General features: G+C 34.8%; 3 protein-coding genes across 5 annotated transcripts in view; 2 read left to right on the top strand and 1 right to left on the bottom strand.

Moving 5' to 3' along the window:
• The window catches only part of LOC127872573 (uncharacterized), a 213304-nt gene that overhangs the window by 13491 nt on the left and 174151 nt on the right, over positions 1-25662 (bottom strand). The window lies entirely within an intron of this gene.
• LOC127871328 (uncharacterized) overlaps positions 1-25662 on the top strand; it is a 290977-nt gene that overhangs the window by 146869 nt on the left and 118446 nt on the right. The window lies entirely within an intron of this gene.
• The window catches only part of LOC127871331 (uncharacterized), a 205646-nt gene that overhangs the window by 158906 nt on the left and 21078 nt on the right, over positions 1-25662 (top strand). The gene's annotated exons all lie outside the window — the stretch shown is intronic.

The following is a 25662-nucleotide window of genomic DNA, read 5'->3' as shown; positions in this document are numbered from 1 at the left end:
GGTCAAGAGATAGGAAATGTGGAATTATTCTTAATGGCATTTAAACAAAGATTGATTGATTGTAATTCACAGAACTGGATTGAAACTATTGGAAATTCATCAAGATGTGATACTTACAAACAATTCAAATCTATGCGAAACCCAGAAAAATATTTGTTTATCGACATATTATTTAAAAAAATTATGTTCGAAAGTCAGTTGCTAGATTCCGTTGTTCAAGCCCATAATTAGCAATTGAAACTGGTCGGCATTTAGGAATTTCAAGAGAACACCGAATATGTACATATTGCTCCGTCTATTTTAATAATGTATGTATTGAAGATGAGTTTCATGTATTTTTTAAATGTCCCAGATTCAACCAAGAAAGGCAAATGTATATCTTTTCATGGTACAATGGTGAACAAAATTTCCTAAATTGTTGCAATCTTATGCAAATTTCTGATGAAAGTAAATTAAAAAGCATAGCGTTTTTTGTAACTGAAATAATGAAAAAGAAAGATGTAGAACAAAATTTATGTTCAAACTTGATGTATTCACAACTCAGAAATAATAATATGCTGTTACTAATATATGCTGTATTTTGGGCCGTTGGCCTTTATTTACGAAATAAACTTTGTGTCTTGTCTTGTCTAGTAGTAGATGTTGTTGTTATATTATATACGTATTTCAAGCGCAAAGTTCGTCAAACACGTATATTTCAAATAATGGATGAAAGATGATTTTCTATAGCGTAATATTTTACCGAGGTCAATTGATGAAAAATCATAAACCAAACTCTATTTTTACCACGTGTTCGCTTGCTAAGAAATGATGTTAATACCGTGTTTACTTACTAGACCTACTACTATTCAACTAATCACCGTGATTTGCTTCGTACACAAAAAGTGCCTTTTTCTGTTATGTTATTTATCATATTATACACCTGATTAATTGAAATAACATTTCGGAAAACTGAATATGAACGAAATGAAGCCTATGAAGACGTCAAGCATCCGCCGTCATCGTAACAATTAGTATGCGTACCAATCAGAGAAGCATTATAGGTCATCCAAGTCTATAGCACAGGTGGTTAGCGTGTGGCTATGATATTAATTAGTGAAAACCTCATTTTGAATGATAAATAATCATATTATAACGAAAAAATTACTTTTATGAAAAAAACACAATTTCACTATCAAATATATATATATATATATATCATTTTTCGTTATAATATGATTATTTATCATTCAAAATGAGGTTTTCACTAATTAATATCATAGCCACACGCTAACCACCTGTGGTCTATAGCAAACAAACACGAATTATTCGGCCCAAAATATCGACCAGGGATTTCCCGTTGAACGCTTCGCAATATTACTATGTTGTTATCTTTGATGCTGTTATAACTACTTTGCTCAAAATTATAAAACAGAACATAAAAAAGAAAAAAATAACTTGGAATACAAACTTTGTCAGCAAATACGGTCGCAGTTCGATAGCTGTAGAATACCATAAAAAGTAGAAGCCGGATGGTTACTCTTTTCCACGCTAATTAGAATTGAACATTTTGATATTGATATGCACATAGTTTGTTATTAGGGTATTTCTTTCATGAAGCTACATTTATAGTGTAAAAGGATCAGTTAATCAGACGAAATTTTCATTAATTGGTGATTGCAAATGTTCTTAATTGTAACTAATTTCTTATACAGTCGTAATCATATTTGCTATTCTTGCGTACAAAAACAGGCTCTTTTGTGATGTTTGGAATACATTATCTCTTTATATCCATAAGATGCTTAACGGTGATAATACATTCACGCTATGTTTCGTCCTAAATAGATAAGTGCAATTTTAAAACCAATATATGGATTGTATACGGGCAGACACACAAACACACATATATAATATGTTTCAAGATGTTCTGTTCGCAAAATTTACTCAGTTCATTCGTAAGATCACTTAAATCTTACCAACAAAATAGGTATTAGCAAAAAGCAATGCATTAAAAAACATTGTGATAGGACAGATGTTCTTATATTAAACTTATTCGACGCGGCAACCATAAATTACTTAATCATTCGTGTTATGAGTATGACAGTCTACATATTGTCAACATATATGAAATTTGATATTATTGATGTCGGTAAGGTGTAGGGTGTGTTTACAGACGAATTCATCAGGCCGCCACGATTTATTCCGGGAATTCATTAGGTGGTCATTTGGTCATCCGGGGAATTCGTCAGGTCGTCATTTGGCCATCCGGGAAATTCATCAGATACAAGATACAAGAAACAAACTTTTATTTCAAGTCGGTTAACAATAAATAACAGTATAACATTAGCTATATCGGGTATTTGGCCATCTGGGAATTCATTAGCGCTGCCTAGTTCACAATTTTGGATTTAGAACTGAGGAATTCTGAATGAAATTCCCATATCAAACAAATAAAGTCTCGTGGCGATATATATAGTTTGTTAACATTCGTATGTCTTTGCACTACAAGTGATCACCGCTTTGACCTTAAAGAATGAACGACCGAAAATTAAAAAACAGTATTACTTAATGATTTTTTTTCTAACAGGAATTCGTACACTATATCAAAAGAGCATATCTGATGTGTGAGTTTGGTTCCAAAAATAATTCTTGTTTTTTTGTAGGGGTTGGCTATGGCAAAGCGCAAACCTTCCAATCGCATTCTAGAACGCTTAAGTCGTTTTCTTTGTTGTCTCATCCCTCACCTGTAAAACTATGATATTAAAGCATAAGTTACTGAATTGTAGATAATATACACATTTCCTTCGTATTTGACGTTTTCAAATAATTTTGTTGATTCAGTTGAAACAGACATTTCAACGTTTCGACCTTTGCCGTCGGGTATGATCGAATTTCAATTTGGCGACTTCACTCAGTCTGTATCTTAAATCACTAGACTCCCTTTGCTTGTTCGATGCTACTCCCAATGTGTACAGTAAACGTTATGTTTATCGCGTTTTTGCACTGTAACACACCTTGTATTGCGCAAGGGATCTGTTAGCAGATTAATAAAGTTTTCAGCTGCTGTAATACAAAAAGGACAAACGTATATACAGCAGTATAAACACACTGTTAAAATGGTTTGTTTAAAATAAATCAACATTTGAAAAAGATGTGCAAATTTGTAAGTTTGAACGAATTAAACAGATGATAATTGGGGAGGTCTTGTGGTCATCCTTGAAATTGTTATCCCCCGCCATAGATGGAGGGATATTGTTTCCGCGTTGTCCGTCCTTCCGTCCGTCCTCCTTCCGTCTTTCCGTCCGTCCGGAGCCATATCTTGGAAGTGCTTTGGCGGATTTCATTTAAACTTGGTATAAATATATATATATGGATAAGGGGATGATGCACACCAAATGGCATTGTACACCATCTGTTAATAATGGAGTTATGACCCTTTGTATCTTGAAAAAAATGCTTTTTTGAGTGTCAAATATACCACTTTTGTGTCCAGAAGCATATTGGCGAGGGAAATCAATTCAACAAATTTGCTTGTTTTAAAAGGGTTCAATACAAAAATAAAATAAAAACAAACCAGTCAAATGATTAATTTTAAACGAGTTCGAATATGGAGACTTGCTCGGAGTAATGGTTTTATATCGTATACAATTCTCTTATGATTTTTTCTCACAATAAGTCATGTTCAGATAATAAAATAATGCAATTTTAAACGCGACCCTATAGGACTCGCAAACAAGGACTTAATAAATGGTTATTAGAAATTTAATATACTTAACCAGTTGACAATTTATATTGTACTGTTGGCTTCGAATCTAAGATGTTATTTTTTAAAAGACGCTAATCAATTTGACTTAACAGTGCACCACAGTTTGAGCATGAATAATAACAATGTTGATCAATCTGTTTTCACACTATTAAACAATTGTCATGATCAAACGAATATATTAAGCTAGTATGTAAATGTTCAAACAGAGTAGTCGAAATAAAATAGTTTTAAGCAAAACTATACCAAATATTAGTAAGGGAAGTAACTCTTTTGATCGCGCTTCATGACATTCAACCGACTTATCCCTCTTGAATTGATAAATGTACTGTGCTCTTAGTAAAGGGGATTAAATCATGTGCGTAAAGTGTCGTTCATGATGCTAATATGCAGCGACACTTTCCGCTATTATGGGATTTTTCGTTTAAAGAAAGTCTCTTTTAAGCAAAAATCCAGTTTGAGACGGATTGCACAGGCTAATCTGTGACGGCACCTTACGCAAATGTATTGAACCCCCTTTTTCACAGAGCGCGGCTCAAATTGTTTGTTAAATTTATATATACATTATATACATATAATCGTTGGACAGTAGTCACTTTATCAGTATTTATTGCACTCATATCGGCAGCTGTGTATTGCGTTTGTCAAAGCGCACGCGCTCTTAAATGATAGTATTCCAAAATAACGAAAACAAATCTGTTTCGCAGGCTCACTACAGCCACACAAAGTGACGTACCGACAGTAACAATATAACCTGGGGAAACATGTCGGTATCAGTATGGTAAATTGTCGCACACTTTTAATGCGTATATACTTCTCCATCTTCAAATAACTTGTCGATCAGCATCGGCGTTTGCGTTCGCCTGTGTTGCGGGTCGAAGATGCCGAAAAACATCATAAATTCTAACAAAAGAACACAATCACCCTGAAGTTTAAAATGATCTGGTGTACAGGTATTTATAAACACGTTACCTGTTTGGGTTTACATCAACCGAGACGTCAGGGCACGCCTCCTTTTACCTTTACATTACCATTTCATATATTACAAAAGCCACATTAAATCTTTAAAATGTAACAAATCCAAATGTTAGAATAATTTATTTTTTCTCCAGGATTTTTTAAACAAAAAATGTATTCCCTTAGGTCCAGTTTCAACATCTGCCATCGATACTGACTGATGTTATGTGGTTATTCGATTTATTTTTAAGTTGTTTTTGAATTTGATACTTGTTAATGGGTGATAGTTACCCTTATTGTTGTCAAAGTAACGATAATCCATGCTTTATTAGCAACGTACGTATTCTGCGAAGGTAATTGAGTCTGAATATTGTGTGATTAAGTCACGTTCATTAATCCTTTGCAAAATCTTCAATCAAGAAGAACAACATAGATTACATCAGTTGATATATTCTTACTACATAAGATCGTTGGGGGCTAATACTGCATCTAATTTACTCACCTGGCCCAGGGACCGTTTCAATAAACGTCGTAGTACAAATGTACGATACGAAACGTTTTTCAAAGATGCATAATTGCTTAAGTCCATATCATATGATTATAAATTTTAAGTACTTAATTAATTACATTGGCATCTCAAGCGCCGTATATATTTGACGAGCATGGCGAACTAGTTCATCTACTAATTAAGATTACAAAATTCTCTCGTAAGTTAAAATTGTCGTACGATCGTTTATGAAACGGTCCCTGGCCAGACGTTACCGTTGTGCACTTTCTTAATTTGAAAACTGACCGAGAGTTATTCTAATAGCCCGGGCTGTAATAACAGTGCATGTTTATTTTGTAAACATATGACGGCAATTGCACTTGTTTTCCCTATTTACCTATTATTGGTTATTTAGAACCACCCGAGCTGTATCATTCCAACGTATTATTTTATCATCGTATGTAAATAATTGTGCTTGCTCTGTGAAAATGGAGTTTGATCCATGTGCGTTTAGCGTCGTCCCAGATTAGCCTGTGCAGTCCGCATAGGTTAATCAGTGACGACATTTTCCGCGTAAACTGGATTTTTGCTAAGAAGAGACATTCTTTAAACGAAAAATATTATAAAAGCGGAAAGTGTCGTCTCTGATTCGCTTGTGCGGACTAAAGAAAGAAAATGTGTTAATTGGGAGGAATATTGCAGTCTGTAGAACAGGAGGTTGACAGTCGGTTAAAACAGTCAGTGTCCAAAACACACTTGTGTTAAGTAGTGCACCATTATCCCTAAAAACGGTTAATTTATTTCCTAATAACTTGCGAAGTTTTTACGTTCTAATTATGCATTTCCATCATTAATTTTAAAACTAAGTATATCCGATCTCGATTTAGCGCTTTTAACCAAATTAACCCCCATCTCGCATTCAACGGATCAACACAAATAGTACGAATGTTGATACACGTGCAATGCATCTGTCCACAAATTTAGACTCATTTTTATTCGGGGAAACCTGAGTGTTCGAAAAGTAGGAGTTACAAAATATATCTATTTGGGATTAAAAAGAGGGCGTCCGAAAACTTAGTGTCTGGAAACTTAAGAGTAATTACGGTTTAACACATTTTATCACCACCAAGATGTCGTGTTATAATTGATGTGATCTTAGCCGACTAAGAGTATTCCGTGATAATAATACTGTCCAATTTGGTCATTGAATAGTTTTTGTAAGTTTTAAATTACTCTTTCATAGAGTTACATTGTTGTAAATGACCATGAAAAAGCACAGCGTGTCAGTCGTTAGAATAAGACTGAAAAAGACGAAAAATACTTTATCCAAGGCAATGCTCACTTCTGACCATTTGATTTCCATAACTGAGCTATCACCTTCATGCGTCTCTTCCTCGTGAAATGTTGAGTCTTCCGAATGATCTGAAGACAGAGTCCCGTTAACATGTGTGTTGCGGTTCAGGAATACACCACGATGATTGCGCATCGGGTATGGCACTAAATGCATGCCGAGCGAAGCCCGAGGGGTAACGTTTTCCGGCCGAGCAAGTTTGTAATCAACACCCGGAATACCGGTAACCCTGTACGCTTTCTCTGGCCCTGACCGCCGCGCACAGTAGCAGCCTAAACGCCTGGCGACAGCCCTCCACGCGGCCCCAGGATGTTGCTTCTCACCTCGGTGGTACGTGTGAAGGCTGCATATGACGGCGAGCGAGATGGCGACGCTGATGATGAGCACTGACACCAGGTAGTAGCTGAACACCGACATCGGCCTCGAGTTCTTCGGGAGGTTGTCTCCCACAAGCGTCAGGAAGACCGCGATGGAAAGCAGCACCGTTAAGCAGAAGGAGATGCGCTCCCCACAATCCGTAGGGATCAGGAACACCAGGATATTCAGCGCGGACATGATAATCAGCGGAAGTATCACATTCACTATCGCAAATTGCGGCTTCCTTTCCACCTCGATCTTGAAACTCACCGTGTAGCCGTAAATCTCTGAGCTAACGCTGGTGTTCACGAGGTCCCAGGCACCATTAGGGGAGTAGTAGTTGAAATCCACGTTGCCTTTGAGTGGCCACAGAACGATCTTTCCAGGCTCGTATTTCGCAGGCATGAATTGAAACGCGCATGTCTGCGTATCCCATGGATAGAAAGTGACGTCGACATCGCAAGATGACGTAAACACGTTGGCTATGAAATAAAGGCAACTCCCCGACGCATTGACACTAACTGTATGCCAGTCTTCAGAAAGACGTTCGATTTTCAGGACATTGTTAAGCAGCATCACTTGTGGAGCCCAAATCTTGCTGACGTCAATATTGATGTTATTAATACCGCCGTATTTTTCCGGGTCCCAACCCAGTCGCTCATCCGTCCATGTCAGAAACAATATAGCTGTAAATGATATTTTCTCTTCGACTTCGTTAAAATCTTGGATAGAGACGAGATCTAACCAAGTAGATACAACAACCGGTTTCGACTGATTCAACACTGGCCTGAACATTTTGTTGTAATCCACCATTAGGTTACTGAACAAACGTTCAGCATCCTTGATCACTTGAGCGTGCACCCCGTTGTATGACGTCATCAACACGGCGAGAGCAGGCGCAAGTGCAAGCCAGATTGGCGTCATCGTTGGTCTGCAATAAAAGGTTGATATTTGAGCCGCGTTCTGGGAAAACTGGGCTTAATGCATGTGCGTAAAGTGTTATGCCAGATAAGCCTGTTCAGTCCGCACAGGCTTTTCAGCGGAGACACTTTCCGCTTTTAATGAATATTTCTTGTAGAGGAAGTATATTCTAAACGAAAATCCAATTTAGGTTGAAAATGTCGTCCCTTAATAGCCTGTTCGGACTGATCTGGGACGACACTTTAAGCACTTTAAGCACATGCAATAAGCCCAGTGTTTCCAAGACGCGGCTAAAAGTTTGTATTCTCTATATATGTATACAGACGAATACTAGTTTCTACATTATTACATCTATATTAACATATCTACAAGTATTGACGATCTATCATCGACTGCGAAAACTTCATAGATTTAAACAACTGTCAACGCCGTTCATACATTTAAAGCATATGCACTCATAAAAAGCCGACATTTAAAAATAAGTATCTAAATATCACCGCGGTTAATTTTTAAAATCAACTTCTTACGCGAAAAGAGCTGATTCACGTAAAAAAATAAAATAATACACCGACTCAATAGCGACGATAAAAATAGCCATAATTTGGCAAACAGTATAATGTTTGCCAGTTGACGTCTTCGCGAAGTTGAACATAAATAGCATGAACATTTTGTTAGAGGAAATCAAAAGGTAGTTACTGTTCCTTTGTCAGCATGTTTTAAAGAGTTATAAATACCAATAAATAAATATCAACAAGAAAAATAAAACAGTAAAATGGGTTACCGTGAAGATACCAATTAGTAAATTCCTTCCATCTTCGCGTTTGTTATTGCGAAAGATCAGAAATTTCCTATACGTATTCTAACGCATGACACGGTTCAATAGTTGTCCACACAATGATTTATGTAAGTCAGTCATATAAACCTACTGCCTAGATTGTGAGGAAAGCATCGTTGAGGCCAATATCATCACTGACATCTCTGTTGTTGTTACAGTCAGTGCTCTCAAGAGACTGTTTATAACAATAAGCAAAATAAAGCCTCAAGTAAAACTCGATTAAATATATTAAATATACACGCACAGCTGGTGTCCAGTTGATCATAATGCTGGGAAAATGTGTGTAGTGAAAATGAAAAACGTTTATTTGCATTATTGAAAATGGAGAAAATCGGTAAAAATAAGTCCCTTTAAGCTAAACTGTACTTTGAAGAAATGTCCAACGATTCATTGTTGAGTTACTTACTGTTGTTGGGGATGTCTTTGTGTCTCTGCTTTCTGTTGGAAACATCGATGACAATGGGTTATTTTCAGTTGGCCCCGAAAATCCAACAAAGTGCTCGCATAGGCATATTCAATAAAAAAATACTCTAAAAATACAAATATATACAAGGGATACAACCTTCAAATTTCCTGCACATCACCTGGGTCTGAACAAAGGCAAAAAATTCTCTTCCAAAAGCAATTATTGCACCAAATAAATTGTATAAAAATAGCCAAGACATTTATCTTGTTATATACTTTATATAAGCAATCCTCGTAGTGTCATAAAATATAACGACAACAACAGAACGTGAAAAGGTCCCGTTAATTGCAGTCTATCTTTGTTATGTATTTATAAAGGCTTGACATTGTCATTTCAATTGTTAACATGACAAGCGTAACTTGAGAGTTTATATCATGTAGGGCTTGTGTTATTTTTCATTTTCTATATACTCTTTGTAATCTTGTTATTTGACAATATATTATGCTGTAAACTTGTCTATAAATACAGGCACAATATACATACCGAATTAATTGTTTAATCACAATAACTGAATGTCTGCATAGAATAACAATAAATAAAAAATCTTATGAGTCCGGTCGTTATTACCGATAATAATAATGATAGAAAAGACCAAATACCAACGTTGGTGATACTAAAATTAGAAATTGACGGTATAAATACAAATGATCATGTATCATTCTGAATGAAAATTTACAAATAAATACATACAAAATTACCCCTTTACATTTAAGTAAAACACGACGGTCTAAACGCCCAATATATACCGTATTAAACGGTCCGAGTAAAAACGATCATTTCCGATCATTTCCGAGCCAATTCAGAACGACCCCTTAAAATCAAAAATCAAAATCACAAAAAAAGCAGATCTGCGCAAAAGTCTTCTACTTTTTTCCCATAGCACGGCTATATCACCGTATTGTACACAACGCTGTTAACTAAACTAATATTATTCGGACATTTGATTGTTCGTTTCCAACTCTTAAATGAAGTTTTCATTAGGTGAAGTATTGTCACATGCTGTTTGTTGAACATAGTAAATATTTGTTTTCATTCCAAAACTTTCAATTAAAATCTGAAATCTGAGCTAGTTGAGGAATAGTTCAGTAAAGACTTATTGAATATATCACACTTTTAGACTTGACTGTAACTCTACGTGCAGATTTTCCATGGTTTATGTGGTTTGTACTTTGCCGATACAAAGATTTCTTTTCCATAACAGTTGTAAACAAATATTCACCAACATATATAATGTTTAAGCTATTTAATGGCTTTGAAGTAGTGGTCAACTTTAATTTAGTTAATAAAATAAGAATTTCTCAAACATGTTGCTTGTTTTATTATTAGGACGTGATTCTTCGGCATTACGTCCCGTGAAATCCCGTCAGTATGAGAATCTGCGTTTGAAACCTTATGGTTTATCAGATTTATACAACAAATATCTTTAAAAAAAAGATATACGGCGTTGATTATGGTTGGAGTTGTTGAAAGCTAAAGAGTTTAATGAATGGGATCAAATATGGCGAATGTCTTTTTCAGTGCAGTTCTTAGCTGCATCACACGCAGTACGGGATGTTACGCGAAGTTTTCGAGGCTTATTTTACATTATCACATATTGGTGATCATATATCTATAGATACAAAACAGAAAACCAAAAGAAAAATGGAAGTGAAAATAAAACATATAAGTTAACCGGCCACACGCGAAGTATCCGTACATATTTTAAATATTTATACGCGCGTTCTTCGAACAAATCTGTTTTAGTGGTTTGTCGGGCATTGCTATTCGATGATATTATTAACAGTATTGGGAATCATCGCGCTCATACTTAACTAATACATTGGTCAATATATGGTGGAATAATTCTTGTTTAACTAATCAAAACTAATGTGTATCTTGGTATTGTTGAAAACACATTAAGAATCGATTATTGACATACCATAATTATATCTCCGAATATCTTTATTTAACATATTTCTGGTCTAAATAAAATGCCAGTTCACCTAGTTAACGCGATAGCGCCTATATTATATAACGATCATTTTACTGGTCGCGAACTGACTCTGATACCTTGCTGGTTGGAATACAATGCATTAAAGTGAGGTCACGATTCCACTACTGGAACGATGGCTTGTTTAAAACTTTATACTTGTACATGTTTTATGTTCAATTTCGAAAACAATTAAAATGGTTTGGCCTAAACGAATATCAGGATAGGTATAAACCATACCTCTGTTAACTCAAATATACTAGTACGCAGACAGCAATATGGTAGTAATTACTAAATATGAGAACAAAGCCTTTAAGTACAATCGCTCTGGAGCTGACAATCCACTGAATATAAATGTGCACACACAAAGTGTATTGATGTCAAGCGTTAAGTGTAAAACTGTTCTATCCATCAAACCTTTTCATAAGAGATAACATTGTTTCATGCTGAACACACAGTTAAACATTGTTACATGCTATACTACAAAGACGCGGTCATTTTTCCAATGTTCTGGGTTATTATGCTCAAATCAGCCAATGGAATAAATGAAGTGAAGGTGTTTATCGGGGACACTTTTAGCCTCTTCTCTTTGACCTCTTCAGACCGATTCCATCGACAAACAACAACACAAGCAACTACTACTACCAGTGCTGTTTTTGACCCAACGAAAGGAGTCAGTACGCGCGTTGATTTTGTTAAATATAAGTGTAACTCAAAGTTCCGCTAGTTTTGATGTTCTTATAATTAATTACATTATATGAAGGATACGAACGTGTGTGTACAAGAGAATCAGTTAACTGAGGTAGAGGACCATGCAATTAGCAAAAATTGAATATAAAGCACCATTAAATTTCGTCTAATCGTGGATATTAGATAAATTAGTTCTACTTTTTGAATAACTCAAATATAACCCGTACATGGATTAATATATAGCAATCTCCATGCAGAGTTGTCGTTCCATGCTCTCACATACAATCTCTGCCATCACAAGAAAATCCTACCAGATTTGGTAGGGTTGTAGTTTTGTTTAAGTTTGATATTATGAAAATGAGTATCTTTTTCTTTTATATTTTGAAAATAGTGTATAAATTTAGGTTCATAACACTAAAAAATACCTAAAATTAAAGAAAAATAATAACGAGAAAATGGTGTTGTTGTAAAGGATCGTAAATAAAATAAAAGTGTCGGCCAATCAACATAAAATGGTCTTTACGTATCATTTTGCGTTGTTTCAAACTAATGATTACTTATTTATGTTTATCTGAAGACCTAAAAAAAATCCATGTAACCAAGCAGAAATACTAAATTATGCTCCGATGTTAACTATAACCGCAACTTTTATTGACTTTCCAGCATCGTCCAAGGTATGATAACCATAAAAAAATTCTTCACAATGGCGACCTATGTAAAAGACCGAGCCAGTCCGATTGAGATAACTTGATTTTTCAGTTACTTCCCTTTTGCATTCGCCACTGCGTAGGAGATTGCTCGTCATTGATAACATTCTCTTAGCAGAGTTGTCGTTCGTGTTTCAACATTCAACAATGGCCGCCCCCATGAGAGTCTCGAGTCAAAACTTTCTTACTGCATAAATTGGCTTGTTTCGCTATTTAGAAGCTGTCATTTATGATATATGAATTATTTCTTCACTAAATCTCCGCTAATGACAACAATGGACGGAATTCGAAGGATATATTCGATGTGAATGGATCACTTTCTTCAACAATGGCTTCGCCCATTAGAGACTTGATAACACTCGTGTCAAAACTTTTTTACAGCTTAAATAGGCTTGTTTCGCTATTTAGTAATGCAACAATAAATGGAATTCGAAGGATATATTCAATGTGAATGAAGCACTTTCTGGATCTCGACGGCTTGACAAGGCATAACTGGCATACTGAGGATACTGGTATTTTTAGTTATCAATTTAAGTCACATTTTGCTTTATAAATTTTGTTCGAGCATTTTGTGACTTATTAAATGGCTATGATACCCGATATCAACATGTCATAAGGGATTTGCATATCACCAAGCTGTTCTGAAATACAACATTGATTACAAACTCTTTACTCAAATTACTGGTTTGTATTAATTCTTTCTTCATTCTTTTTAAGTAGTTGATATCATTATAGTCAAAATAATTAGACGTAATTTACCGTTTAGTCCATGTATATCGACCTCATATTTATAGGAGTAGATATTATGTTAAAGGGGCCTTTTCACAGATTTTGACATGTTTTGAAATAAGTCATTAAATGCTTTATATTGATAAATGTAAACATTGGATCTTAAAAGCTCCAGTTAAAAATCCAGTATAAAATTCTTTAAAAAAAGTAGTCCGCAGCAGGGCTCAAACCAGTGACCCCCTTAGTCCTGGAGTAAAAACGCATTAGCCTGCTCGACTATTCTGCCAAGTATAAATGGTTGATGTATTTTATACCTTATATAAGCAATCTTCGTAGTTTCACACAATTAAACAACAACAACATAACTCTCCAAATTATTCAATCGTTTCGCGTTGCAACGCTTTATAATTTTTAAATCGTTAAAAGATGCATATAATGGCTATATTAGACCATGGTAAATGTTCAGTAATACTGTTTCCTAAAAATAACATAACTAAAACGAAAATTTGCGAATCCGATACAACTTTTTTCATTTTTTGTCAATTTACCAAAACGTGAAAAGATCCCTTTAAAGTTAAATGAACTGTATCCCAGTAACAGAGACATTAAGGCGATTGTGGCCAGTTTAGATCCAGTTCAGCCTGCAGTTGCTTGAAAGCTGTTTGCTTAAGAGCGGTGTATTTCCCCTATTCACTGAAAATAACACTTTTGATCAGAAAATTCATATATAATGATGTTTACTTTTATTTTCAAGAATCATAATGCCTCTTTTTAGTTGTATTCAGCCACAAGCTCTTGTCAGCCACTTAAGGGTTATATGTTTCCTTTCTTTTACTAAATGCAAAATAATTCTACACTTTGAGACATTCATACAATATTTATGTCTTTACAACATCGACAGGCTAATAAATTTATATATCAAGTACTTCCATACTAACAGGACCATTCAAGGCGGGCAACCTAGCAACCTTGATTTGTTCATATCTTCATTTCAATCTGTTATATGTGTTATGAATCATTTGTTCGGAGAACATTTAATGTTTGTTATAACTTTTAAATAATTAAATGTTCAAAGTGATATTGTTATTGACCGATAAACCAACATACTGATTAAAAGGGAATATTTTGTTTATTATTTGCATTTTATCTTACATGAGAAATATTTGCCTAAATGTTTTTCAAACTATAGAGAAATCTATATACAATAAATAATTAACAGCGTTTATCAAAAAAACATTTATGAAATGGAAGTTAAAAGATAAAAATAAATAATGCAAGTTTTATCAGATATTCGTAATAATTTCCAATATAATTGAGTGTCTGAGCAATGTGGATGAATGAATATATCGGATAAAACAAACATTTGTCTACACTTGAATTTTGATTTATTTTTCAATATTTTATGCACTTAAGTTTAGCCTTAATGCGTTTTTATAAGCATTTATAGACAGTGTCCCTCCCCAAAATCAAGGAATTATTACTTGTCATTCATTTGTGTAATGGTATATACTAATTTTGTGGTAGAATATTTGAGAAAAACATTAGAAACGAAACTTGTCAGTAATGCCATTTTCCATATGGTTATGGAAATTACCGATCGGCAGTTTCCGAAAAACAATACGTCACGGTTTCCAAAAATATGATGGTTGTGCCAAAAGATTTTGGTGTTAATGAACATTACTGGTTTATATTTTAATAATTTCGATTCTCATTTGATTAATGGGTAATTTCAAGGCTGATAAATTTGAAATATGCAAGCTATTCTTTCGTTTTGCATATGTCTGTCGATACATCTGTACAATCGGTAATTTCTGTAACCACTCGTTAAATTATAGCAGACACAAGTTTAAATAAAAGAAATTATGTTTTACACTTATATTCTACCTCTTTTTTGCCAAAAACTAATACATGAATGATTTAAAAGTAATATTGCATTGTTTTCAGCCAGGAACACTGTCTATGACCGCGAAAAAAAACATAACAAACTTTTTGATTTACGATATTTACTTTATTGATAGTTTGCATGCGGCATGGCATTGCATGTTCCGCAAGATAAATATCTCGTCTTTATTTATTGGATGATTTCGGACTGTTTCATCCAATCAGAATATAGCTTTTAAACGTAATTTAGACCCATGTTTAGCGAGATAATTAAGTACCACTTTTTATACACTGCCAAATTGTGACATAACATGTTGCCTCCCTTGTTGGTTCATGCTACTGTATTATTATGCCCCCCTTCGAAGAAGAGAGGGTATATTGTTTTGCACATGTCGGTCCGTATGTCCGTCCACCAGATGGTTTCCGGACGATAACTCAAGAATGCTTATGCCTAGGATCATGAAACTTCATAGGTGCATTGATCATGACTCGCAGATGACCCATATTGATTTTGAGTTCACTATGTCAAAGAGCAAGGTCACGGTGACCCGAAATAGTAAAATGGTTTCCTGATGATAACTCAAGAACGCTTATGCCTAGGATCATGAAACTTCATGTGTACATTGATCATGATTCGCAGATGACCATTGTTGATTTTGAGGACACTAGCTCAAAGGTCAAGGTCAAGGTGACCCGAAATAGTAAAACGGTTTCCGGATGATAACTCAAGAACGCTTATGCCTAGGATCATGAAACTTCAAAGGTTCATTTATCATGACTCGCAGATGAACCCTATTGATTTTCAGGTCACTACGTCAGAGGTCAAGGTCACGGTGACCCGAAATAGTAAAATGGTTTCCGGATGATAACTCAAGAACGCTTATGCCTAGGATCATGAAACTTCATAGAAACATTGATCATAACTCGCAGATGACCCCTTTTGAGGTCACTAGGTCAAAGGTAAAGGTCACGGTGACCCGAAATAGTTAAATGGTTTCCAGATGATAACTCAACAACGTTTATGCCTAGGATCATGAAATTTCACAGGTACGTTGATCATGACTCGCAGAAGACTCCTAATGATTTTCAGGTCACTAGGTCAAAGGTCAAGGTCACAGTGACTCAACTTTGAAAAATGGTTTCCAAATGATAACTCAAGAATGCTTACGCCCATGATCATGAAACTTCTTAGGTACATTGATCATGATTCGCAGATGACCCCTATTGACTTTCAGTTCACTAGGTCAAAGGTCACGGTGACTTGACACAGTAAAATGGTTTCCGGATGATAACACAAGAAAGCTTACGCATAGGATCATGAAACTTCATAGATACATTGATCATGACTCGCAAATGACCCCTATTGATGTTCAGGTCATTAGGTCAAAGGTCAAGGTCACAGTGAGTCGAAACAGTTTAATGATTTCCGGATGATAACTCAAGAATGCTTATGTCTAGGATCATGAAACTTCATAGGTACATTGATCATGACTTGCAGATTACCCCTATTGATGTTTAGGTCACTAGGTCAAAGGTCAAGGTCAAATTGACTTAAAACAGTAAAATAGTAAATGGATGATAACTCAAAAATGCTTACGCCTAGGACCATTAAACTTCATAGGTACATTGATCATGACTGGTATATAACCCTTATTGATTTTCAGATCACTTGGTCAAAGGTCAAGGTCACAGTGACTCATAACAGTAAAAAGGTTTCCTGATGATAAATCAAGAATAGTAAGGCCTAGGATCATGAAACTTCATAGGTAAATTGATCATGACTGGCAGATGATCCCTATTGATTTTCAGGTCACTAGGTCAAAGGTCAAGGTCACAGTGACAAAAATGTATTCACACATTGGCTACCACTACAACTGACAGCCCATATGGGGGGCATGCATGTTTTACAAACAACCCGTGTTTGTCTTATGTTGGTAAATGTTCATCTCGGTCAATTCTAGGTTAAGTTTGAAAGTAGGTCATATGTGGTCCAAACTAGGTCAACAAACCAAATCACAGAAAAGGTAAGTGAACACTCCAGAGGTCACGTTTTCTTCCAGATCTGCACGAAAATTGGACAGAATGTTATCTCGATGAAATAAAGTTTCAGTTTGAAAGTTGGTAGTTTGTCAAAATTTAGGTCATAAGGTCAAAATATAGAAAACTTCCTTTACCTTTCTACAGGTCACATTGTTTTCCTGATTTTCATGAAATTGCTTACAATGTCCATCTTAAGCAAATCAAAAGCTGAATTTGCAAGTTGGTCCTGGCAGGCTAAAGCTAGGTTACAACTTAGTCAATCATACACAAGTTTTTGACACTATAGAAGGAGTTTTGGGTGAGCGATACAGGGCTATCTTGTTTTAGAACAGCCTGTAGTAAGAAAGGGAAGGTATTGCATTTGTTTCAAAAATAATATTTTATTATTATTGGAAGTAACTGAGCATTTATATGATGTCATAGTTTTGGTTATTTTGCTCACTTGTTGTGATGTGACAAGGTGAGCTTTTGTTATCACTCTTTGTCTGTTGTATTTTATCCAAAGTTTATTGTGAACACATAAGATTTCATTTTACAATGTTCAAATTTGGGTGTCACCTCTTTGCCAGATTCTTATGAAACTAGTCACCTCTATATCATTTTGGGTTTCATATTCTATCAAAAATTAGGGCACTAGGTCAAATATAAGAAAAGGCCTGTTTATACTTTAGTGGTCACATTTTCTCTCTGATCCACATGTAAATTGGTTAGAACATTATTTTAAATGATTTCAAAGCCAAGCTTGAAAGTAGCATATTCAACATTTAGGTCACAAGGTCTAGTCTCAGTGATTAACAGGTCACGTTCCAAAGTGGGCCATTCGCTTCCAAGAATCCGATCAATAACTAAAATCATTAAAATCTATGTTAACACTTAATTTTTTTACCTGATCTTCATGGCAGTTCAGATCAGAATGTTCAAATAAATAAAAGTAGGAACTCGGTAACAAGGCTCAACTAGATCGGATAGACGCAAATAGTTTGTTCATACTCACAATGCCTTTTTTCTAGATCTTCATGAAAAATTAGTAAACACCACAAGGAAACAATCAGTTTCAGGTGAGCCACATTGTGCTGTTAAAGCTAACTATGTATAGTATAGATTGTTACAAAACCTTGTTTATCAATAAAAATAAATGAAAAAATGGCTTTCTAAAAGTTGTAGTCTATGATGATATATTCCTCAACTTATAATCTACGACAATCTTTTGAGAAAAAAAAACAAAATTTGACTATTATTATACCCCAACATACTGTGATTGGGGGCTAGCACAGGAATTCTCAATTATGTTCCTCGAAAAATAATGGATTAGCATATTGTTGCTGTTTTATCCAGTTGTCTGGACCATTACTCCCAAAAGAATTGTAAGTTCAAATATGAGATATTTAGGTAAATAAATTTTAATGAAGGGAGTGCAGTGTCCAAGAACGAAAACGATTGCACCACAACCATTAACTATTGACCTGCGGATAAATGACAAGCAATAAAAATTACACAATTGCGGTGATGTAGATTAACTTAAATGGATGCTTATTTATTTTATGCTTTTCGGTGATTTATACAGAAATATCACTGAAATAAACTGGTATTTCACTATTTTAAACGGTGAAAAATAACAGTGAAAATATCGATATTTTTCGCAGTTTTTTTTCTGGGAAAATCGATATTCCACCGAATTCAACAAATATCCTCTATATATCCATCCTCTTCAAAAGCATCGTCAAACCAGTACTTTCAGTACTTTGATTCTATGTACACAGCCGATACCGTCACGTTTACTCGTGTAAGATGCAGAAAGAAAATGTTTATATGTGTCGAATGAACAACTCTAAAGACACTAGGTGATATACCATTGGCGTACATCTCTACGCTATACTGCACAACAAAGATAGTCAAGCGGTCTTTCATAAAATAAGTTAACACTTTTTAAAGATAAGACAACACGGTTTCTATGTTGCTTAGTTCATGTATTTTAAACCAATGCGAACATTCCAATTATTAATTCGGGCCTACTGACAGAAATTTGTCCAAAATTTTATTTGCTCTTGGTGAACGTCCGTTAAGCTGAAAACCTGGGTTAAACAGCTACGCTAATAAACGACGCATATTAAACAAAAGCTTTTTAGAGATTTGGGCGATTTTCTCCATATCGTCCATATGTTCGAACGATAGTGGATTCTATTTTGTGGAAAAAGTTCCTGGAGATGCCCCGTGTCAGGGATAATCCAGCAATTACATATTTTGCCTCCCCAAGCACTTTACTTTTGAGATATGTGAATTTTTCCACATTTGAAAGGAGCTTGTTTTGGTGCACTACAGTCTCAAATGAGTCCCAAAACTCAGTCCATTTGAGCTTGTCCCTGTCAAATGACACCATATCCAATCTTGGTAGTTTCACATGGCATTCCTTTTGCTGTTGTGCTTTTTTTGTTTTATTTGATTTTGCATCTTTTTATGCTCAAGTTCAAATCTAAAACTTTGCATTTCTTGTTGCATCATTGTAAGCTTTTCATCTTGGTAAACATTAATATTTTCTTCTTTTGTTCTCTTTTTGAATTAATTTTATCTTTAAAATGTTTCAAGTCCATGTAGCATTCCATAGCTTGATCGCACAGGTCACCATCATTATCTATGATTTGTTGCACACTTTTTGCTTCCTCTGTTACTTCTTGAAGTTTCTCTGATTGTACTTCCAACTTGTCACACTTGTTCTTTAGTTTTTCCAAACACTTATCTGCTTTGAACACAAAGGTTTCCACATCAACGCTCTCTAAATCCATCTGCATTAATTCTCAACTCTCTGAGATAGCTGTTTGGATGTTATTTCTATATCGGGTTCTCACCCCCTTGATGGATGCGAGTGCAGACATTTTGTAAATTCTGATTATTTTACACCAAATACAATAAATCAATCACAAGGCATTAATCTGTGTAAATCCACTGGCCGTAAGAATTTACACAATTTTCACTTTTTCTTCACCCATTTGTTCACTTACTCTTATTTTTCTGGTTGTGCTGACTAGTGTCAAATTTCAGTTTGCCATTTCTTTTTTCAGTGATAAAAATTCACACGTAAATTCCTTGTGTATTGAATCTTTCACTGTTATTCCCTTTTTTATCCGGCTGGTTTACTTTCACAAGCTCGTTCCGGTTCGCGGGACCAAATAATGTGGCGAATCAATTCTTTATTTTGTGTTGAGGACTGTATTTTTTGTAAATTTCACCACATTTGAATTAATTTTGTTTTTATATAATTTGAGAGTTCCTAGTTCCTTTATTTCTTACAGTAACAACTGAATACTCAGTAAGTTTCTTTACTTTTTATTTTTCTCAAAGCCTTAACAAATAACCAAGGCACATAATTCAATAAAAATTCCAACAAACATCGCATTCACACAAGTTCAAGTATCTCATTTATAATTTGAAGTTAATATCCAAATAGAATCATAAGTCAAAAGGTTTAAGCACTATAGTTATAATCCAAACAGTCTGTAGGTGGAACTCTTGGTAGAAACTCTAATGTTCAAACACGGTCGACCCCTTATATACCATCCAATCCTGTCAATCAGAATGTTAATATTGACCAATCGTAGTCAAGTTGGCGCGCAGTCTATCCCTTGAAGTTATTGTGCCTAACTGGCTATTGTTATTCAAAGGTCTTGCGCAAACAGGATCAAATCTGCGCCACTGTATTGTTAAGAACTCATGGGAAGTCAGTATGCACCACCTGCGCCACTGTATTGTAAAAAACTTATGGAAAGTCAATATAAGCCATTTCAAGTACAAATGCAATTACATATACATTTGACTATAGAAATAAAATGAAACATAAAACTCTTGAATTTCACGACAAAAGGACCATAATATCGTTTTGCATATATGTCATACGCAGTAATTTACACAGAAACAGGTAAGAACCCATAGATACACCAAGACCAACTCTTTCTGCTATAGTTCCGATGAATTGTGTAATAGTATTTCTAAATGTCAAAAGGATAGACCCTGTAGTTGTTTGGACTCACAACAACACCAATATTCTTTTAAGGGTGGGGGGGGGTGGGGGGTCCAAACCAGAATCATTATATTGTGAATGAGAATTAGTTTGAAGACATGCATGTATTGATAATATTAACATAAATCTGAAATAGCCACATCGAGTTAAATTGTAGACTGTATATTTAGATCTAGTGGTTTACTCTGCATGTATGTTTTGGTAGTTCAACTCCGAATAATATTGAATTTAAAAACAATGACCACTCGTTATTAATAGTTGACTTCTATCATATAAACAAATGTATCGTATGTTATCAATGATGTCTTCATTGTTCAACTGTCTATTGTGGTCGAATTCGGAAAAGCAGTGTTGTTAAAACCGTTCAAATTAAACACTTTGTTGCGCTGCGACCGAACATGCCTCTGATTTCAAAGCGATTTATTGCAAAACAAAAACAATTCTGAAAAAAAAATAGTTTATATAATCTTGATTAAAATGCTTACAGACAACATTCCATTAAAAGTTATTGATTTTGTATAACCATCGCAGTGTTGTCTAGAACGCACACGAGGCCTTTATATACAAATCAAGGTTAACGAGTGAAAGCCTGCATCTGCACATAGTTTATTCAAATGTTTTTTTTTCAAACGTGTATTTTCTTATCTTTTTGTAACCATGAATAATGATATATTGGATTGTAGTTTGTTCAAACAATTCAGTAAAACATAGAAGGCATGTATTTGGTCATGCATAACCTTGACTTTTAAGACTGTGTAAAAGTGTGAAACATGGTGGAATACAGCCTGTCCCTAAGCGGTGTGAAAGTTAAAAAATCTCTTCGCATGATTGATTAAGTACAGAAACAATGGAGATACTTACTAATACCATTCCAATGAATATACATTTAAAGTTAAGTCAGGCAGAAGAGATGGTCAGAATTGCAGCAAAAAGAGAAGAAAAGGACACTCTGAAACAAGATTTTAATAGATGGCTTGCAAATCTAAAACAATACAGTAACAAACCTACCCTTTATTCCATACTAATGACTGGATTCATAGAACACAAAGTAAATGTGCAATTCGAATGTATTGGAAAAGAGTTTGAATACAAAAAAGAATACATGGGACTTTCAAGAACAAATCAAAAAGTATAGACTGAGAACTTCAAACTAAACAAAGATCATCAAATGGAAAATGTAAATGAAATCTTGAATAGGTGCTCAAATAATGAAATCTTAAATTCACGGATGGATCTACAATTGGAAATCCAGGACCGACAGGAGCCGGGGCAGTTATATATTTAAATGGGTATATGTGTAGCCCAATACTTTTAAAGCAAGGTGTTGCAAAAATATCAAACAACTACAAGGGGGAATTAGTGGGAATTGAAATAGGATTAAACTTTGTGGATGATTTACAGGACATTACAAACAGGAAATTAATTATCTTCACAGATTACCAGGCAGCAATAACAACGGCTTTTGCATGTGAAATTCAAACAATAAACATTGAAATTATACTAAATATCAAGCTAAAACTAAAACTTCGTAGACTAAACTAAAACTAAGTAGAATTCATTCACATAATGATAGTCCATATTTGAATTACATGACAAAGATGTATGACCGGGCTATATATATGTGAATAAATTCTACTGAGATATGCAACGTTGTCGTTCTTTGAGCGGGAATCAAACTTTGCCAAGTTAAAAGTGTGTGAAGGAGCTATACAATGCACTTCAGAGCAGAAACAATACATGAGTCATGTCTATTTGGATATATATGTGCCGAAACCATGTATCGTGCACTATCTTTGACGAGGGTATCTGGCAATACATGTGTATAAATTATACTCAAACGCGAAACGTTGTCTGTCCCCGAGCGGGTTCAATCCATTGTCAAGTATGAGGCATGTGAATGAGTGCAACAATACACTACGGGACATTAACAGAATATGTGCGACATCTTTTTGGTTTTATATTTTTCGATAGCGCGCAATGTGCAATATCTAGTTGGAATTACATCACCAGGGTGTAAAGACTATATGTGTACACATATTGCTTAGATGTGCAACGATGACTTTCTCTTAGCGATTATTTACCATTGTAAAGTTAAAGGCGTGTTAATAACTCATACAACACACCACGGAGCAAAAACAACGCACGTGTATTATCTATTTGGAGTAATAATTTTCAACAGCACGGAATGTGCAAAATCGAATTGGAATTACGTTACCAGCGTATACACGCATACATTTGGCAAGTGATTGAATTAAATAGTTCCTTTTTCAATCACATCTAGCATAAATAGCACTAATGCAATATCTATTTAAACGTGCATTTTGCTATAGTACGCAATATGCAATATCTATTGGAATAACATGACAACGACGTAAACGGGCTGATAATGTATATAAATTCTTCTAAATTGTTCAACGTTGTATTGCCAAGTTTGATGCGTATGAAAGGGTCATACAATGCACTTCCGAGCAGAAGCAACACATATGGAGATTGTGCAATATCTATTTGGAAGTAATTGACAATGATGTTTTGGCAATATATGTATATAAGTACTAAGATGTGCAACGTTGTCTTTCCACGGGCGGGTATGATCATTTGTCAAGTGTGAGGCGTGTGAATGTGTGCAAAGATACACTACAGAGCATTAAACTTACACCCACACTCATAATGGAATATGCATTAAAAACATTATTTACAACACCAGTATGGTATGAATGTTTAAAGGGGCCTTTTCACGTTTTGGTAAATTGACAAAATTTTAAAAAGTTGTTTAAAATTAGCAAATTTTCGTTTTAGTTATGATATTTGTGAGGAAACAGCAATACTACACATTATCCATGCTCTAAAACATCCATTAAATGAAACTTTTGACGATTTGAAAACCTGAAAATTATAAAGCGTTGCAACGTAAACGATTCAATAATTTGGCAAGTTCTGTTGTTGTCGTTACATTGTGTATGGAACTACACAATATTTTGAGCGACAGTCGCGGCGACGCACGATGTATTTAAAACGATATATCACCCTTGTGTGGGTAGCCCAAAAGGCGATATATCGTGTTAAATATATCGTGCGTAGCCGCGACAGTCGCGCAAAATATCGGGCGTCGCCTCGACAATCGCGCAAAATATCGTGCGTCGCCGCAACTGTCGCGCAAAGTATCGTGTATCGGTTCGTGTGTCTAGTGTCGCCCTTGGTGAAAGAAGGTCGAGATTACAGATTGAACTATCCGGATTCCGTAATATGGAGATATATTTGCAGAAACCATGGATTGAGTAAGATCTAGTTGGATCTATATTGACAAGGGTGTATGTGTGTATAAATAATACTCAGACGTACAACGTTGTCTTTTTACAAGCGTTGCCAAGTTTAAGGCGTGCGAATTAATGCAACGATACACAACGAGCATTAACCAAATATGTGCAATACTTATTTGGAGAATACTTTTTCGATAGCGCGTTATGCACAATGGCCCCGTTTCATAAACAATTCTTAAGTTTTTCGTAAGAATTCTGCGATTTTTACGTAAGAACGTTCTTACGCCAATTCCTACGAACGTTTCATAAACGCGTTCGCAGACTTAAGAATTCTTACGAATCTTACTAACGTAAAACCAGTCTGCGCTCTTTAATTAAAGGTTTTAAAAGACGTAAAACTAACATTTGGCGCCATCTGTCAGATTATAATAAACACTACGAAAACCAGTAGATAAGCAATAAAACTATTTGTTATGTATACATTTATTTTTCTCTTTTAAAATAAATAAATGTGAAGTCGTCAGCAGAAATGCTTTCAAATGAGGTCGACGTTTTATGACGCTAAACGTGTTTTTGTGTGACGTTAAATAACTGCACTTGATTAGTTGAAATTCATTCAAGTGAACTGAAAAATATATAACTTGTGATCTTGGTAACTAGTTCACACATAAAAAGGCACTGACCCCTCGCGAAGTTATTCATTATAATGTAAACAACGTTTTTAAAGTTTGTTGAGTGTAACCATTGCTTTGTTGTTGATATTGAAATACCCATTGGGGTTAAGGTTCATGGGGGGGATAAAATTCATTAAAAATTCGCTTTGGTTTTTCTTCATTCAATGTGGTACAATATGGTCAAACTATATATCATTTTAAAGCTAAAGACGGATAGAATAACATAAACACATTTTTGACATTCAATATTTGTGTGCTTTATTCATATTTTGGTTTAAAACCAATACATTTTTACACTAAATTACAAAATCTCAATCTAAAGTTAGGAAGGATATGCACTATCTTAAGTTGAATAAATACAAAGCTATATACATATACAAGGTCAAGTTAGCAACATTTCACAGAAAATTATTGTCATAAAACAACAAATGAGTTTTTATTCAACTGCCTATTTTGGATAAATTTCCTAAACAAAGTTCTAAAAATAACTAAAACGTAACTACTTTTTTAAAATCCAGGTATGGTGGATAGTAAGAGTCACAATTCTTCTTCAAAGGCTTAACAATTTTGTTATTTACCTCTCAACC

Source organism: Dreissena polymorpha, chromosome 3 (assembly GCF_020536995.1).
Source record: "Dreissena polymorpha isolate Duluth1 chromosome 3, UMN_Dpol_1.0, whole genome shotgun sequence".
Taxonomy (NCBI): domain Eukaryota; kingdom Metazoa; phylum Mollusca; class Bivalvia; order Myida; family Dreissenidae; genus Dreissena; species Dreissena polymorpha.
The sequence above is the reverse complement of the archived record's forward strand: the minus strand, read 5'-3'. Positions and strand labels throughout refer to the sequence as shown.